Source organism: Rhinatrema bivittatum, chromosome 1 (assembly GCF_901001135.1).
Source record: "Rhinatrema bivittatum chromosome 1, aRhiBiv1.1, whole genome shotgun sequence".
Taxonomy (NCBI): domain Eukaryota; kingdom Metazoa; phylum Chordata; class Amphibia; order Gymnophiona; family Rhinatrematidae; genus Rhinatrema; species Rhinatrema bivittatum.
Genome location: NC_042615.1, coordinates 169,642,031 through 169,661,481, shown reverse-complemented (window position 1 = coordinate 169,661,481; position 19,451 = coordinate 169,642,031).

Genomic DNA, 19,451 nt, shown 5'->3' with positions numbered 1-19,451 from the left:
GTGAAAGTGGCACCTGCCTATAAATTAAGGGATGAGCTAGGGTGGGTGGGTTGGGAAATACAAACAGTCTAACTTCAGTTAGTCAGCCTGAGTGACTCACTGCTCCCTTGATTAACAAGTGTTGGTCCCTATTCAAACCCAATCCACTACCTCAACCCCTTTCCAAGGTGAGTAACTGAGCTGAACTATTCAACTTTTTTACTTTGGTATATACTGCTCCTAGCTTATTTCTAGCTTCTGGCTACTTTTTGTGGGTTTTTTTTTTTTTCAATACAAGCACTCAGTTAGTATTAAATACAAACACTCAGCTCTTTAAAAGTCTGGAGAACACTCAGTTCTGCAGACTTTTAAAAATAAACACACTACCTACTGCTACCTTATTGACTGACTAAAAATACAAGCAGTCTAACGTGTTTATTCACTGCCTACCTACTGCTATCTTATTGACTGACTATTTAAAAATGCAAACAGTCTAACTTGTTTATTCACTGCCTTTCTGACTATTAAAGGCACAAACACAAACACACTAAATAATATTCCCAAATAGTTAACTTTGCCCCAATACTTTTAAAAAAGACAATGTCTCAAGCAAAAACTTACTGATTCCTTTCAGCCACCAGCAAGGTGATCCTCTCCTCTCAGTGTTTCCACTGCAGAAAGTCCAGACAATGCAGCACCTCTACTGTCATTCCCTCTTCCTGCCTAAAGCCCTCCAATTTTCCTCCAGAATATTAACTATAGGGATGATATCACCCAAGGTGGCACTTCTGGAACTCAGCTCCTCAGTGACATCCTTGAAGGGCTTCAGGAGTTTTCTAGCTGACTCATGACTATATATATATAAATGATCTGGAAAGGAATACGACGAGTGAGGTTATCAAATTTGCAGATGATACAAAATTATTCAGAGTAGTTAAATCACAAGCAGACTGTGATACATTGCAGGAGGACCTTGGAAGACTTGAAGATTGGGCATCCAAATGGCAGATAAAATTTAATGTGGACAAGTGCAAGGTGTTGCATATAGGGAAAAATAACCGTTGCTGTAGTTACACGATGTTAGGTTCCATATTAGGAGCTACCACCCAGGAAAAAGATCCAGGCATCATAGTGGATAATACTTTAAAATCGTTAGCTCAGTGTGCTGCAGCAGTCAAAAAAGCAAATAGAATGTTAGGAATTATTAGGAAGGGAATGGTTAATAGAAAGGAAAATGTCATAATGCCTCTATATCGCTCCATGGTGAGACCACAACTTGAATACTGTGTACAATTCTGGTTGCCGCATCTCAAAAATGATATAGTTGCGATGGAGAAGGTACAAAGAAGGGCAACCAAAATGATAAAGGGGATGGAACAGCTTCCCTATGAGGAAAGGCTGAAGAGGTTAGGGCTGTTCAGTTTGGAGAAGAGACAGCTGAGTGGGGATATGATAGAGGTCTTTAAGATCATGAGAGGTCTTGAACGAGTAGATGTGACTCGGTTATTTTCACTTTTGAATAATAGAAGGACTAGGGGGCATTCCATGAAGTTAGCAAGTAGCACATTTAAGACTAATCTTAGAAAATTCTTTTTCACTCAACGCACAATAAAGCTCTGGAATTTGTTGCCAGAGGATGTGGTTAGTGCAGTTAGTGTAGCTGGGTTCAAAAAAGGTTTGGATAAGTTCTTGGAGGAGAAGTCCATTAATGGCTATTAATCAAGTTTACTTAGGGAATAGCCACTGCTATTAATTGCATCAGTAGCATGGGATCTTCTTAGTGTTTGGGTAATTGCCAGGTTCTTGTGGTCTGGTTATGGCCTCTGTTAAAAACAGGATGCTGGGCTTGATGGACCCTTGGTCTGACCCAGCATGGCAAATTCTTATGTTCTTATGTACCCAATCATGACGCCCTAGGGGACTATGCACACCTATCTCCATCTCCAGAGAAAGGTCATGAAGGGGTGTCTGCTGCTCCACTAACTTCTGTAGCATCATATAGGTGGAATTCCACCGGGTGCCAATGTCTTGAATGAGACGCATGTGAGGCATCCCCAAATCATTCTGCTTTGTCGGAGAAACTGCCCTGCCGTCACACTTCTGTGGAAGAACCCTGCTATATTCCTTCGCTTCTGTATTAACATATGCAGGTATTCATTGTCTTGGTGCTTGGACTCCAACCCCAGAACTGACTTCACTATGAGGTTCAGAGTGTGTGCAAAACATCGGATCTTCTGAAAACCCCCATCAGATATTGCCTTTACTATGTTTGCACCATTGTCTGTGACAAAGAACCCTGCCTGAAGATTCATGGATCTCTGGTGTAGCTGCCACCCCTCCAGCATGTCTCTGATGATTGATAGAATATTGGCCGAGGTATGGGTCTCGTCTGTCAGATGGGAGTGCAGTAAAGCCCACCTGCATCCTGATACTTGGTCACTAATAGAGCTGATGCCTGCCCCTGCCTCAGCCAGGTCCCACCAGTGTGCTGTCAGGGAGCGGTAAGAGTATGAAGCATTCATGGTGGTCCAGGTATCGCAGGTGAAATGCACACTCCCTTCTGCCTTAGCTAGTAGTGCCTGGATTCGACTGCAACACTGGTTGAACAGGCTGGGGATGACCTTTCTGCTAAATGTGGTTCTGGAGGGGACTTTGTAATTTGGAGCTAAGACCTGCAGCAAACGCATGAAACCCACATTCTCCACTACCTGCAGGGGCTGGTCATCAAGGGCAATCATTTCCCCGATGCTCCTGGTTACAACTTTTGAGTCTGCCTGCCTCCTTCCCCGAGATAGTGCTATTGAACACTACCCCATTTCCTCCATGGTGGGTTGTCGCTTCTGATGCATAGCAGGGGGCTGCTGGCCTGCCACCTGACTGCTGGAAGGGGCTGAGGGCGTGGGATGACTCTTCTCCTTTTCAACCACTTTACACTAGGGATGTGCATTCATTTTTTGATGAATTAGGAAATTGTACGATATTTCCTAATTCGTCATGTATTGGTAAAACTGATAAACAATCACATTTTCCATGAATTTTCGGGAAAAATCATTTTTGGTTTAGTGCGCACTAATGGGAGTTAATGTGCAGTAACTCAGGTTAGCGCGCACTAACGGTTTTATATTAGCGCGCACTAACCCAGAAACGTTTTACCACAAAAAAAAAATATTGAACTGCGGGAGATATGAAATTTCCCGCAGTTTTACGAAAACAAAAGCAGAAACGATCGCCGGCATGATACACATCTCTACTTTACGCTGCCTGACTGGTACTGCCACCATCCCCAGTTGGGTGTTGCTTCTGGATATGATGTATCATTCCAGAATTAGTTAGATGGCCCACTTGCTTGCCTCTGCTAATATCCCTGGCACAGTAATTACACTGAGCAAAACATTGGTCCTTCCTCACTTTAAAGTGGCTCCAGATCACAGATTTCTTTCATGATCCATTCTCTATAGCCTTTGGGGTGGATGCTGGCACTGGAGTTGAAGTAGTGGGTGCACCCTGAGAAGCAATGCCAAGGGCATCAGTCACACTCTCTGCCTTCACCAACTGCTCTTCCTCATCATCATCACCAGTTTCCTCTCTCTCCTCCAGCACTGAAGTGGAGGCTAAGATGGAACTAACTAATCCTCCTAAACCTTCTTCAGCTATTATGTCTTCCATTTCTGATGAAGGAAATCCCATACAAGATGATTCTTCATCAGAATCAGAAGCAAACAGTGACTGCGCTACATTGTCAGTGCTAAGTAGAGTATGCTGTCGCACTGCTGCTTTTGGGTATCGTTCTTTTGCCTTCTCTACTACCCCAACTGCCTTGAATGGCTAAGCCTCCCCTTCCCTCACCTCCAAAACAGGATCAGAAACAGGTGGTGGCGGTGCATCGTCTTTAAATTTAAGTTTTTCTGGCTGGAATTGCCTGCCCCTCCATAGAATATGGATTGGAACAGGTCCCTTTTTAACATTAATGGGGGAGTGCCTCTTGAAGTGCCTCCTCTGCCAGTGCCTCATCTGCCAGTGCCAATTACTCAACCTGTACCTTTCCCTGATATCATGGATTTTAATGTCACTGCCTACTGGGGATTTGGATTAAAAGGATTATTTATTGATGGTACTGAACACCACTGTACCAATATATGTGAGTTTGGAAAACTATACACATACACAGACACACAGTGCAGTGTCTTGCTGTACACTACAACTGAGACTGCTCTATGTGCACAAAAGCAGTACTGAAACTCCAGAAAAAAACACTAGAAGCCTTGGCCTGACTACTCCTGCTGTGAGTCTGCAAGCCCATTTCCTACAGTACTCACTGTGTTGCTGCTTGAGGTTAAAAAAATGCCCATTGCCAGCCAGCCACTGCAACTCTCACACTATCTCCAAGTCACACCACCCAAACCCTGCCTGCAACCTATCCCAGGGGGGTAAGATCAGCAGCAAAATGCCACTGCTGGCAGTTTGTCTCAGTTGGTGAGACAGAGAGAAAAGTCTGAGTGCAGTAAAAATAAGTGCAGTAAAAAAAGCCTGGCTGCCTGGCACAGTAGCACAAAAGGGCAAAAATATTTTTCAGCTATAGCAATAGCTCTGATTTTCAGCAATTCAATAGATAATTGAGACAATCTGAGAGAGCTCAATCAGCAAACAACCTTCTCAGATAGAACCCAAGAAGAAAGTGCACTGTGTTACACTTGCTGAAGGTAAAAAAACACCAGGATGAGCAGCGATTGGCTGAATGAAAAGAATGCTTCGCTCTGATATGTTGGCATTCTGGTCTCCTTGCCAACCTGTCCGACCCACTCTATGACAGGGCTGTGAGGGCTGGTTGCTATGGATACTCCCACATGACCTTCTCCTATTGCAAAAGGCTGCTAAGAAAGCACTGTGAACCAAACAAATGAAACTAATATATATGTATTTAATTATTTTTTGTTTATTTAGATTTATATTCCACTTTTTGCACTTTTTTCAGCACTTCAAAGTAGATTACATTCAGAATATGTTTCATTCGTGGGGAATCATCATTTGTTTCGCAGTCCCACAAATGAAATGAATAGGGACCTTTTCGTTGCAGATGTGACATTCGTGGTAAACAAATGTACATCACTAGATGATTAAGAATGACCCAGGGTTATGTAATTTTGATATGGTATTGATTTAGAATAGTATAGTTCATGACTGGTTCCAGTTTATGTTTGATTAATTTTAATTTTTTCTCCTTATCAATTTCATACTCTTCTCTCTTACATTTCTTCTGACTAACTGTGAGGTGAGTACCTATTTTTAGTTTCTTCTAGCTGTCTATACCATGTAACAAACGTTTTGGTTTCTTGAGCAAAGTTTCATGCTTTGAGTGTAATTGAAAATTAAGAAAATCTATTGCAACAAGACAAAAACCAAGATCTCTATTGTAGTCTTTTGCTATGATGACAAATAACGTGTACACTGAGTAAATGTGTAAGTACAAATGGATGGGTCTCATTTATTGTCTAATAGCAGTAAACATGATTTAACAGGTTCTTTTCTGAGGTGAAAAGAGTAAATTGAAGCAAAGTGAGTCTAGAGTGACAAGCTTGATAAAGTATATCCTTGAAATTTTTCCCTGGGTAAGTTACTTGAAACTGCTGCTACTGTATAAAACCAACATTAAATAAAAAGAAATCTTAATACCTATAAATCTTTGACATTCATTCAAATAAATATGAAGTGCACCTTGGATTATAATATTTATAAGAATTGAGTGTGTTCTCTCATTGCTTGATATCTGGTTATATTATAATTAAGTCTGGAGTCTCTAGTTAAGGATGTGTAAATCTTTTTTTAAAATGTTGCCCATCAGATCCAATGAACCTATGAATAATCTGCCAGTTCATCAAATCAATTTGATAAAACTTTTCCAAAAACAAAAGCCAGAATTGTAACAAAATCTTTAGCAAAATGCAAATAGATGATAGGAAACCTACTGTAGGTTTCTTCAGATCTGTGGGTAACCTTCACATTTGTTCATATTTGTTCCTAATTTATTTTAGATTTATAGACAAAAATTAGATAGATTTCCCAGTGGACCTCATGGATATCTATATTTGACTACAAACAGAAACCAAGATGAATCCACTTCTAAGTCTAATCTCATATACAGGCCAATGCAATATCAATGTGCTACAAACGTGCATCCAAACTGGATGCACTTTTTTTTAACGCATGCACCTCTCCTGGGCACTCAATGCAATAGGCAAATGAGCTGCCACACTAAAAAGGACGCACAATATTAAGTCAGAGTAACTACAGTAAAGCAATATTTTCTGCTTTTCTGTTAACTTTTGGGGCTCCTCAAGACTTAAATACCAGCTCAGGGGGTGGCGTTAAATTTTGAAGGTAATAATGTGTGCGTCAGGCACACATTTATTTTTTACATACGGGGGTAATAGCTAATAGGGATGTGAATCGTGTCCTCGATCGTCTTAACGATCGATTTCGGCTGGGAGGGGGAGGGAATCGTATTGTTGCCGTTTGGGGGGGTAAAATATCGTGAAAAATCGTGAAAAAATCGTTAAAAAAATCGAAAAATCGAAAAACCGGCACATTAAAACCCCCTAAAACCCACCCCCGACCCTTTAAATTAAATCCCCCACCCCCAAATAACTTAAATAACCTGCGGGTCCAGCGGCGGTCCGGAACGGCAGCGGTCCGGAACGGGCTCCTGCTCCTGCATCTTGTCGTCTTCGGCCGGCGCCATTTTCCAAAATGGTGCCGAAAAATGGCGGCGGCCATAGACGAAAAAGATTGGACGGCAGGAGGTCCTTCCGGACCCCCGCTGGAATTTTGGCAAGTCTCGTGGGGGTCAGGAGGCCCCCCACAAGCTGGCCAAAAGTTCCTGGAGGTCCAGCGGGGGTCAGGGAGCGATTTCCCGCCGCGAATCGTTTTCGTACGGAAAATGGCGCCGGCCATACGCGTATGGCCGGCGCCATTTTCCGTATGGAAAATGGCGCCGGCAGGAGATCGACTGCAGGAGGTCGTTCAGCGAGGCGCCGGAACCCTGCCGTTCCGGACCGCCGCTGGACCCGCAGGTTATTTAAGTTATTTGGGGGGGGTTCGGGAGGGTGGGGGATTTAATTTAAAGGGTCGGGGGTGGGTCGGGGGTGGGTTTTAGGGGGTTTTAGTGTGCCGGCTCACGATTCTAACGATTTATAACGATAAATCGTTAGAATCTGTATTGTATTGTGTTCCATAACGGTTTAAGACGATATTAAAATTATCGGACGATAATTTTAATCGTCCTAAAACGATTCACATCCCTAATAGCTAATAGCCTAATCAACATGGCATTTACATGTGATGATAGCTATTAGCTACACGCTTGTTTGGTTATGCATTTTGGCTGCGCTAATCCCCTTATTACATAAAGTGTTGAAGATGCGGGTGCAAATCACGCTTCCAACCACGGGTTAACCTACGCACTAGCCAGAGCACATGGTATTGCATCTGAATGATAGTTTTCACATCCCAGTATGGCAATAAATTTCATTTTGATATTTTGAATGTATTTATCAGCAGGCAGCAGGTAAATCTGCTTTACCGAGACCTTCATTCTGTGAAATTCAGACATGTAGGGACAAGCCTGGTGACTTAGTGACAGTGCTAGCATGCAGAGGAATTATATTTGATTCTTGAAACAGGTCTTCTAGTTCTTACATTGGCCAAGCGTATGGTAGAGATGTGAATCGGAACCGGAATCGGTTCGGATTCCGGTTCCGATTCATATGTGGGGGGTTTTTCATCGGGCCCGATTGCGGTTTTGTTTATCGGCTGCGCCCGAGCCGATAAATAAAAAAATCCCACCCCGACCCTTTAAAACTAATACCTTAGCTTCCCCCACCCTCCCGACCCCCCCAAAAAAAAAAACTTTTTACAGGTACCTGGTGGTTCAGTGGGGGTCCCTGGAGCGATCTCCCGCTCCCGGGCCGTCGGCTGCCACTAATCAAAATGGCACCGATGGCCCTTTGCCCTTACCATGTGACAGGGTATCCGTGCTATTGGCCGATGGCCCGAGTGCAGGAGATCGCTACCGGACCCCCGCTGGACCACCAGGGGCTTTTGGAAAGTCTTGGGGGACCCTCCTGACCCCCACAAAACTTGCCAAAAGTCCAGCGGGGGTCCGGGAGTGACCTCCTGCACTCGGACCGTTGGCTGCCAGTATTCAAAATGGCACCGATAGCCTTTGCCCTTACTATGTCACAGGGGCTACTGGTACCATTGGTCAGCCCCTGTCACATGGTAGGAGCACAAGATGGCGCTGGACGTCCAGTGCTCCTACCATGTGACAGGGTCTGGCCAATGGCACAGATACTCTGTCACATGGTAAGGGCAAAGGGCCATCGGTGCCATTTTGATTTGTGACAGCCGACGGCCCGGGAGCGGGAGATCGCTCCAGGGACCCCCACTGGACCACCAGGTACCTGTAAAAAGTTTTTGGGGGGGTCAGGAGGGTGGGGGAAGCTAAGGGATTCGTTATAAAGGGTCGGGGTGGGTTTAGGGGTTATCTTTGTGTGCCGTTTTTCCTGCCCTCCCCAAAACGATAAGAGAACCCCCATGATCAATATCGTGGGGTTTTCCTATAGTTTTGGGGGAGCCCCGGATTTCTGACAATTTTGAAAATATCGTCCGATATTTTCAATCACCCGAATCCCGATTCACATAATTAGCATATGGATGCTGCAGAGACATCGTTTACAGTCCCTGTGAGTGGGGGCAGGGAGAGGGGTGGAGGAGAGAGTTAGCCATAGTCATCATGCATTTCTACACCCTCATTACACTTTTTGACAAGTTGAATTGGGGGATGACATAAACTTTACCTTTTAGTTTTCTTTTTAAATTGTCCCAGGCATGGGAGGTCTAATAGATCTCTGGAATTGACACTTCTCCTGATTCTTTTTAAATGTGTGCTGGTGGGGTGTCCTTCATAATCTTCCCTCCTGGCTGTTTTTTTAAAGTTGTGCCTGGGGCCACTAGACACTCAACATCCCTCCTCTATTCTAGCAACTTAAAAAATGAAATTTGCAATGGTTACTAGTGCTATTCCCCCTGCACACAACATTTCTCTCCTCCCTTTTAATACCCATCCAAAGTCCACTAAGCTCCCAAAGCCAAGTCAGGAGGACAATACAGTCTTATCTTCTCCTGGTTTGGAATCTCACATTACTCTGACAATAATTCTGACTAGAGATGTGCAAAGCCTGAATCTTTCGGTTCAGGCTTCGTTTTCCCTTTTCCTGTTAGTGCGTGCTAACATTTTAACATTAGCGCGCACTAACTCCTTTTAGTGCGGGCTAAGGGGAGTTAGCGCAGTAACGGGAATTAGTGCGCACTAACCTGAAAACCGAATTTTCACAAAATTTTGGGAAAATTTGGTTCAGTTTTCGGGTCCCCCAAACCAGGGCAAATTAGGAAATTTTGCTGAAATTGCCTAATTCATCCTAAACAATTGCACATCTGTAATCCAGATCCCTATGTTCAGCTGAAAATGTGTGAAAACCTAGAAGGCCAAATTTTGGCATCTTAGAACCGACATACAGCCTTGGCTGAAAATAGTCCTGTATATTGTCATTTACTTAAACTGTTGCTTTCTTTGACACAATAGTCCCCATTCTATTAAACCCTTTTATCTTCTTGATTATTCTTGAAGTTTTTTGATGCTGTCTGTTAGAAGGTGCACCTCTTCCCCTCCCCTCCCCCCACCTCCCACCACTGTTCCTGGTCTTACTGAAATCATACTCCATTAGCTCTCTCCATTTTTCTTTTCCTATTCTCCTTCCAAATTTTATTTTTTATATCTCACTATCTCTGTCAGTTTCCCTCTCTTCTTGATGCTATTCTTTTTCAATCTATATTTGCTCAGTTGATGCCATTACTTCATTCTGTGGGTTCTTATTTATACTTCTACATTGCTGACCTTTTCATAAGCCAGCAAGCTGTGGAGTACTGTGGTTGTGTTGTTTGTTGCCCAGCAACCATTGATTGGCTTCAATGAAGTTAGTGAAGTCAGAATAGCTTGTTGTAGTATGTCATGCCAAAACCATGGGAGCGCTGTGGATTGCTGACAGTTTAAAAGAGTCAGCTCTGTATGTGAATGTACTTACATCTGTATCTTTTCCTTCCCGCATTGCACCTGTTTTTCTCTTATTTCAAACTGTTCTCCAATTTTTTCCTTAATATTTCATATTGAAAGCAGGATCAGTAGCTGGATTTTCAAAACATCCATTTGCCTGTTTTAAATTTTTATGGTACAGTTTCTTTGTCAGGTCTATTTCTTATGTCTTTTATTTTTTTTACTTTTTTTATTGTTGTCACTTTTTCTGTAAATATATATATATATATATATCCTTCCTTGTCTTCTTCCTATATTTATTCTTAATATACTATATCTGCAATAATAATTATCCTCACAATAGTATTCTGATTTACATATGTAATCCCTGAGCTAATAGTCCCAGATGATAGTCCCAGGAGCCACACTTCATATATAAGTCTCTTAAAGTTTAGTTTTCCAAGATGTTATATTATCTGAATGTCCATGAGTCCCAGTGTGGGGGAAATAATAAATCTTCTAGGACCTGTGCATTGCTTTAAGATCAATCCCAATTAAGATTCATGCACACTGGGGGGGGGGGGCAAGATGGCAGCATGGGTAGGTCGCTTGAACACTGTGCTGATAAAATTTAAGATTTTGGAGGAGATGCCTGCTAAAAGGAAGGGAAAAGTCTGAGCTTTCCTCTCAGACTCGGAACTCCCAACAGCACAGCGTCTTATAACATCCTATGTACCTGAGAAGGCAACAGAGTTGGGGGGTGAAACCCCCACTGTGAGTATCTGCTAGGGAGCATCGACTTCGCTGGGGGAGATTACTCTCAGCCCCCAAGGATCCACATTTACCTCTGGCTGTAATTTCCCCCGACTTCCTGCTGACTGCCGAGTCAAGGAGCTATAAGAACATAAGAACATGCCATACTGGGTCAGACCAAGGGCCATCAAGCCCAGCATCCTGTTTCCAACAGTGGTCAATCCAGGCCATAAGAAACTGGCAAGTACCCAAAAACTAAGTCTATTCCATGTTACCGTTGCTAGTAATAGAAGTGGCTATTTTCTAAGTTTACTTAATTAATAGCAGGTAATGGACTTCTCCTCCAAGAACTTATCCAATCCTTTTTTAAACGCAGCTATACTAACTGCACTAACCACATCCTCTGGCAACAAATTCCAGAGTTTAAATGTGCGTTGAGTAAAAAAGAACTTTCTCTGATTAGTTTTAAATGTGTCACATGCTAACTTCATGGAGTGCCCCCTAGTCTTTCTACTATCCAAAAGAGTAAATAACCGATTCACATCTACCCGTTCTAGACCTCTCATGATTTTAAACACCTCTATCATATACCCCCTCAGCCATCTCTTCTCCAAGCTGAAAAGTCCTAACCTCTTTAGTCTTTCCTCATAGGGGGTCAGAGAGGAGGTGAAGCTGCTGCCCTAACACAGTCTTTTGAAATCCTTGAGTCATTGGGAGCTGAAGGGTTAACCTCAGTGCCTCCCATGTTGACTCCGACAGGGGAGAGGGACCTGGAGGCTTTGGTAGGAGCAATGGCTGGAGTGAGGAAAGAAATGCTGGCTGGATTTTCATTGGTGGGGGAAATGGGTGAGTTATCCCAGCATCCCCATTTTCAAATGCCCCCAAAGCCAGCTACAGTCACACTGGGGTCAATTTGAGACCTAGTAGCCACATTAGGGAACTCTATAGGATAATATAATAACAAGTTGAAATGTCTTAGTCAAAAAATGGAATCTTAAGAGGGTCAGTTAAAAGAAATGAAACTGCATTTTGAGACAATTGAAACAGAGTTAAAGAGGTCCCAGGACTGCAATGTAAAACTGATAAAAGATCTGAATACTGTCTCACGAAGGTTGGAATATTTGGAGAATCATGTGAGACATTTAAATCTTCGCTTTTTAAATTTTCCAAAGATTATGGGAGAATCTCCTAATGTTACGTTGAAAAAGTATTTTCTGGAGATCCTGAAGTTTGAGGAAGGAGAAACTCCTTGTATAAACAAGCTTTTTTTCCTACCTATTTCTGTTAAGGACAGAGTTACCATTCAAAATCAAATGAAATTATGGAAAATTTGACACAATTTCTAGAGGATTCTATGTCTGAGTTTTATGAACGTGCAACACTACTGGTTTTGTTCGTAACAGAAAAAGATGAGAGAAGTCATGAAAAGATATTTTAGGTCAATAGAAGTTCCTTTTCATGGTGCACAGATTCAACGGGCCGTCACCACACTCAAATTACTCAATCTCCTACAGTGCTCAACCATCGGACCCAACAGACCAACAACTTATCACAACCCAAGCGACTCTCGATACCTTCGAGCCCACATCCTCCATAGAAATAGAGAACATCCTCAAGAAGATAAAACCTTCATCCCATCCTTTGGATCACATTCCTTCCAATCTACTGAGCTCCATCCATTATATCATTGCCAAACCAGTGGCAGACATCATTAACTGCTCCCTCACTGAAGGCCAAGTCCCCAATCAACTCAAGCTGGCAGTGCTTAAGCCTCTCTTCAAAAATCCTAATCTTCCCACCACCGACCCAGCCAACTTCAGACCTATAGCAAACCTTCCAATGATTGCCAAAATTATGGAGAAAATTGTAAATAGACAACTTTCAGAATTCCTCGACGATAACAACATCCTCACCACAAACCAATTTGGCTTCCGTAAGACCCGGAACACTGAATCCCTGCTAGCCTCACTATCAGACACTATTATCTTTAATCTGGAAAAAGGTCAACCTTGCCTCCTCGCACTTCTGGATCTATCCTCAGCGTTTGATACCATGAGCCACGCGTGCCTACTTCAGCGTCTTACTGTCATTGGCATCACAGGATCAGCGTTCAAATGGTTCAAATCGTTTCTAGAAAACAGGTTCTACAAGGTCAAAGTAAACAACAAAGAGTCTCACCCCATAGAATTCAAGATGGGGGTACCGCAAGGATCCTCCCTTTCACCCACTCTTTTCAATATCTATCTTCTCCCACTCTGTCACCTTCTTACCAACCTCAAGCTAACACACTTCCTATACGCGGATGACATACAAATTCTCATCCCTATAGTGGAATCTCTACACAAAACTATGTCATATTGGAATAATTGCCTCACAGCAATCAACAACCTACTCGCCAGCCTCAACCTGGTCCTAAACACAAACAAAACTGAAATCCTCCTGATAGGTCCTGAAAATTACCTCCCACCCATCTCTCCAACGGCTAGCCAATGTCCTGTCACCTCTACTTCGCCACAAGTAAGAGACCTGGGTGTACTTCTGGACAACAGACTCAGCCTCAACAAGTTCGTAAATAACACCACAAAAGAATGCTTATTTAAATTGCAAATACTAAAGAAATTAAAACCACTACTACACTACAGAGACTTCTGCCTGGTTCTACAGTCCATCATACTTCCAAAACTGGACTACTGCAATTCTCTCCTTCTGGGCCTGCCCGCCTGCACCACCAAACCACTTCAGATGGTCCTGAATGCCACGGCCAGAATTCTCACAAACACCAAAAAAGGGGAACATATCACCCCCATCCTCCAGCACCTTCATTGGCTACCGATTAAATACAGGATTCACTTCAAAACCATTATGATGATACACAAAGCCCTACATAACATCGCTCCTCTCAATTTAACTTATCAACTCCAGCTACACACCTCCAAGAAACCGACCAGAAGTGCGTATAAGAACACCCAGCCGGCAAAAACCTCCCTGAGGAAATGCGCACTATCCACAGCTGGCCCCACACTCCGGAACTCACTCCCTCCAGACCTTCGCCTCGAACCTTGCCATAATACATTCAAAAAGAAATTAAAGACTTGGTTTTTCTCACAAGCATTCCCGGAGAACTAAGAGCAGGAAGATCTACTATATCAGTTTAGCCTCTGACAGTTTTTGACCCCCCCCCCCCCCCCTGTTCATAAGTTACCGAAGAGTTCGTATTTAAACTTAATTAGTCATACTTGTTTTTACTGTAAACTCCTCTAAGTTCATTTATGCTCCATTAAGCTCCTTTATGTTTCTCTGTTAATTGTTTCAATGTAAGCCGCCCCCGAGGCGACAGTTTTACTTCCTTGTACACCGGTGTGATATGTATATTATACAGGAACGTCGGTTTATAAAAACTAAAAATAAATAAATATATATATATATATATCCTGACTTTGCTCGCATTACGTAAGATAGGAGGAGAGAATTCCTAGCTTTGAGAGCTCAGTTGGTATCTATGGGATTCTCTTTTTTCTTGAGATACCCCTATAAGTCTGTTAAGTCTACAACAGAGTGTTATGTTTTTTTTATTTTCCTGAGCAGCTAAAATTATTTATTAATGCAAGGAGGGTTATCATCACCTCCATTGTTAATGCTAGGTCAGTGGATCCTTAATTGTATAAGATAGTCTTCTCTAAAAACATGTTAAACCTATTAAAAGCAATGTTTTTCTTTTCCTTGCAATATCTCTCCTTATTTACACCCCCTGATTTTTTCATTTCTTTAAAGGAAAATGCATGGTTTTTGGTAATTAGACTGAATTTATTCTATTTCATTTGTATTATTGCATTTTTGTTTTCAAATAGTGAGAATTATCTTGCTGTATATTGTTAAAATGATTAAAAAAAAATCATGCAGACTGCACTGATGATCAGAGCAACAATAATTACAATGGAAGCAATACAGGGTCTCCAGCATAATTTTACTGATAAATGGTGAAACTGATAAAAGTTCTTGACTGCTTTAGTTGTTTCAATATGTGATGGAACAAATTAAAGTCTTTAAGTAGATTTGTGACCTTCTCTCTCTTCAATAGAATTGATATAAATAGATCATTTCAAATGCCAATGAATACATTTAAACTCTCTCCCTCTCCAATCAATCAGACAGTTTGTAAGTTCCCTCACAGTTGAAAAGGGATAGCTCTTATTGTTTAATTTAGTCAAAGTCAATGCAGAAAAATACCAAACACTCTTCCCTCTCCTGTAGATCTTCCTTCTTTTCATTATTGTTGAGGGTACATGTTGAGCACATTTATACTCCACTTCTTATTGATAATGACCCTTCTATTATGTCCCCTTCACTCCTGAATCCAGGAATGGAAGGGAACCCACTCCTTTTCAGAACTCCTCACAGTTTATCTGTGTTCACTGGCTGAGAAACAGAATTTCCAGGTGCTCAAGTCTGCTAAAATAAAAAATAAGGGATTAATTTTCAAATGTTGCAAATATAAAAATTAGCACTTGCACCCAAAATATAGTACATACACAATTACATACTACTTTCAAAACTAAAACTTACACATGTAATCGGGGTTCACAAGTAACTTTGTACATGTAGGAAAGAGGTGTACCAATAGTATTCTGGGGTGGAGCCAACATTTATACAAATTATCTAAGTCAACTTAATTAATAGTAGGTAATGGACTTCTTCTCCAAGAACTTATCCAATCCTTTTTTAAACACAGCTATACTAACTGCACTAACCACATCTTCTGGCAACAGATTCCAGAGTTTAATTGTGCGTTGAAGGAAAAAGAACTTTCTCCGATTAGTTTTAAATGTGCCACATGCTAAATTCATGGAGTGCCCCCTAGTCTTTCTATTATCCGAAAGAGTAAATAACTGATTCACATCTACCCGTTCTAGACCTTTCATGATTTTAAACACCTCCATCATATCCCCCCTCAGCCGTCTCTTCTCCAAGCTGAGAAGTCCTAACCTCTTTTACTTGCATATAAAAGTCCTAACCTCTTTTACTTGCATATATTTACTTCTGCTCAATATCTAGTGCAAGTGATCGTAAACTTTGTTAAAGTAAAAAAAAAAAAAGACTGGGTAGAGGTTTGGGTACAATGGGACTTCAGGCTGAAAAACCAGGAGGGTGTCCATTAGCTGCATATGGACTGGACCAATGGGTAGACTAAGTGGTAAAACTGGTTATTTCACTGCCACGTACATGTTTTAAAATATCCAGATTTACATAAGTAAAAGCTAACATACAGATCGATACAGTAAAGTGCGGACACGGTTACCCCGCTCCTAACCCGCTTTCTACTCACTTTTCGGCCGCGTTAGCACTTCCCGCGATACAGTATCCCCTTTACCCCATTCTTAACTCACCGGGTAACTCCTTCTGCACGCGGCATGTTTATTACATGCAAACGATTGATTAGCTATTCCCTCCCCATACAGTAATGCGCGCCCCGACTATCGCTTTTTTACCCTGCCGATTTGCCGCGCGTTTAACCTGTTAGTTTACCGCCTACCCCTACCCCTGCGTTAGAGGCAGGGGTAAGGGTAGGCGTCAAACTTTCCCCCAGCCCCCGCTCACCTGCCCTGGCCGCGTCCATGGGTGCCAGTCTCCGGGGTAGTCCTAGTCCTCTCCCTCCTCCCAAAGCAAAAAAAAAGCGAAAAAAAAAATCCAATGCGGCCCCACTTCAGCAGCTCCCCTTCGGCAGCCCCTCTTCGGCGGAGACGGCAGTGTAAAGCGAGACGGACACGACGGACCTTCAGCGGAGACGGCACTGTAAAGCGAGACAGACCGCGGCGCAAGGAGAGGAGGAGAGAGAAGACGCAACTTACTCCAGCCAGCCCTCCTCCGGACAGCGGCTCCTCTGCCTCCCAACTGCCGACGAAGATGGACGCCCGAACGGGTAGGCCCCTCGTGCAATTTGACCTCAAGGCGTGACATCACGACGTTTGGCGTCACGGCATGCAATGTCATGCCTTGAGGTCAAACTGCACGAGGGGCCTACCCGTTCAGACGTCCATCTTCGCCGGCAGCTGGGAGGCAGAGGAGCCGCTGTCCGGAGGAGGGCTGGCTGGAGTAAGTTGCGTCTTCTCTCCTCCTCTTCTTGCGCTGCGGTCCGTCTCGCTTATAGTGCCGTCTCCGCTGAAGGTCCGCCGCGGTCCGTCTCGTTTTACACTGCCATCTCCGCCAATGGGGGGACGAAGGGGGGACTGCCGAAGGGGTGCTGCAAGAAGATGGGGGGCCGCAGTTCGTCTCGCCGATGCTTTACATTGCCAGTTCTCTCTCTCCTCCTCCCGAAGCAAGGCTGCTTTACGCGCTTTGATTCAGGAGGAGGGGAGATAGAACTGGCAATCCCGAGCATAGGAGAACCGTCCACTTCCTGGTACCTGTCATTTCAGATGTCATTTGAAATGACAGATACCAGCGTGGCCGTGAAGCGTTAGGCCCGCGCACCCAGGATACTGTATAGGCGCTCTATACAGTAAAATGGGTTGCGCGGGCCTAACGCTTCAGGGACGCTTCCTAGACGCAGCTTGCATTTGCAAACTATTTGCATACAGGATCGAGTGGTACGCGAGCTGCACTGTGCGTGCAGCAACCGCGGGTGCACCCGGCACTGCCGCACTGTTTCTATCGTGGACTTAGAGTATCGACCTATTACATGGTGAGTAGCGATTTTGGTTCAGCCTTTGTAATCGGCCCGCCACGGGAAATTTCATTTTCCCGACGTTTGGGCCGATTTTTTTCGGCTGCCCAGAATTTCAGGGTTAGCACACACTAGTGCGTGCTAATTCCTTTTAGGATTGTACATTTCTATGTATAGAAATGTTAAGGCACACTAACCCCGTTAGTGTGCGCTAACCCCAAAAAATGAATTTTCGGGAAAATCTGCTTCGTTTTCGAGGTGGCAAAACCAGGACGAATGCACATCTTTAATGGTGAGTGGGGAAAAAAGGTAAAATTAACGCAATAAAAATCTACACATATATCCTTAGAAAATTGGAAGTACAAATACGCAGGTATATCAGTTGTGCACACTTCTGCTAATTTCCAGATTACAGAGTCAAGCAATAAGGCCCTACCACAAGTGATAAGTAACGAATTGTGGTGGTAATGTTTAAATTCGGGAAAGAGAAGGGACTTAGGTGGGCTTTGGGTGGGGTAAAAACATTTTAATTCTGGTACCACTGTAGGCAATGTTTTACACTTTGGGGTACACTTTAAAAAAAAGCGCGAGCGCGTACTTTTGTTCGCGCACCAGGCGCAAACCAAAGTACACCAGATTTTAATAGATAAGCACTGCTATGCACGTATCTTTTAAAATCCGGGGTTGGCGCGCGCAAGTGGGTGCACATTTGTGCACCTTGCGCGTGCCAAGCCCTGTGTGCGCTGCCCGTTCCCTCCAAGGCTGCTCCAAAATTGAAGCGGCCTCAGAGGAAACTTTCTTCTGCCTCCCCCACCTTACCCTCCCTTCCCCTTCCTAACCCTCCCCCCAGCCCTATCTAACCCCCCCCCCACCTTTATCGCAAAAGTTACGCCTGCTCGAGGCAGCATAACTCGTGTGCGCCATTGGCCCACTGGTGCACCATCACCCAACCCGGGGGCTGCTCCGGAGGCCTCAGCCATGCTTCCCGGAATGCCCCCGGGCCAGTACCACGCCCCAGGAATGCCCCCCAGAATGCCCCGAACGTCGCGCCAGAATCCCCCACCCGGAACGCCCCCTGGAACGCCCCGAACGTCGCGCCACCCCCGACACGCCCCTGACATGCCCCCCCAGCAAAGCCCCAGGACTTATGCGCGTCCCGGGGCTTGCACGCGCCGCTGAGCCTATGCAAAATAGGCTCGGCATGCGCAGCGGGGGTTTTAAGAGTTACGCGCATAACTTATGCGCGTAACCCTTTTAAAATCTGCCCCATTATCACTAGCATTAGCATCAGAATTTACACCATCTTTTTCATTGGTGGTATGGAAGCAAAATTGTGCGGCGAGGCTGCAACTGCGGCAGGCAAAAACATAGCTCCGCGATGTGGCCAGCTGCACAATTTCACCCCTGCCCCCTTTTTTTTAAGCATGGTTCTTCATTCTGCTATATTTATAGCAAAATAATGAATCTAAGCCCTAATTAGCTAAGTAGCACCTTTTCTGCTTTTTGGATAAATTTGAACTTATTTGGAAAAGTAGCAGGACTTATCCAGCTATATTCTGTTTTATCTGGCTAAATAGCAGCAGGCCTACATAATTTCATTTAGTCAATGGCTGACTGAAAATAAGTTAACATTAAATATTAGGGATGTGCATTCGTCTAGGATGATTTAGGCAATTTCACCAAAATTTCCTAATTTGTCCTGGTTCAGGGAGCCTGAAACCTGAACGAGTTTTTCCCGAAATTTCAGGAAAAATGTGTTTTCCGGTTTAGTGTGCACATAAAAATGTTCGCATGGACTAATCCAAAACTTGGGTTCCCCTGAATTTAAAAGGCCTGAACCACGGGAAATATGAAATTTCCTGCGGCGGGCAAAAACAAAGCCCAAACTGAAAGGTTTGGGCTTTTAACATCTCCATTAAATTTTATATTTAGTTAGGAATTCAGTAGAAAATTTCCCATCCAGTCTTTCTGTCA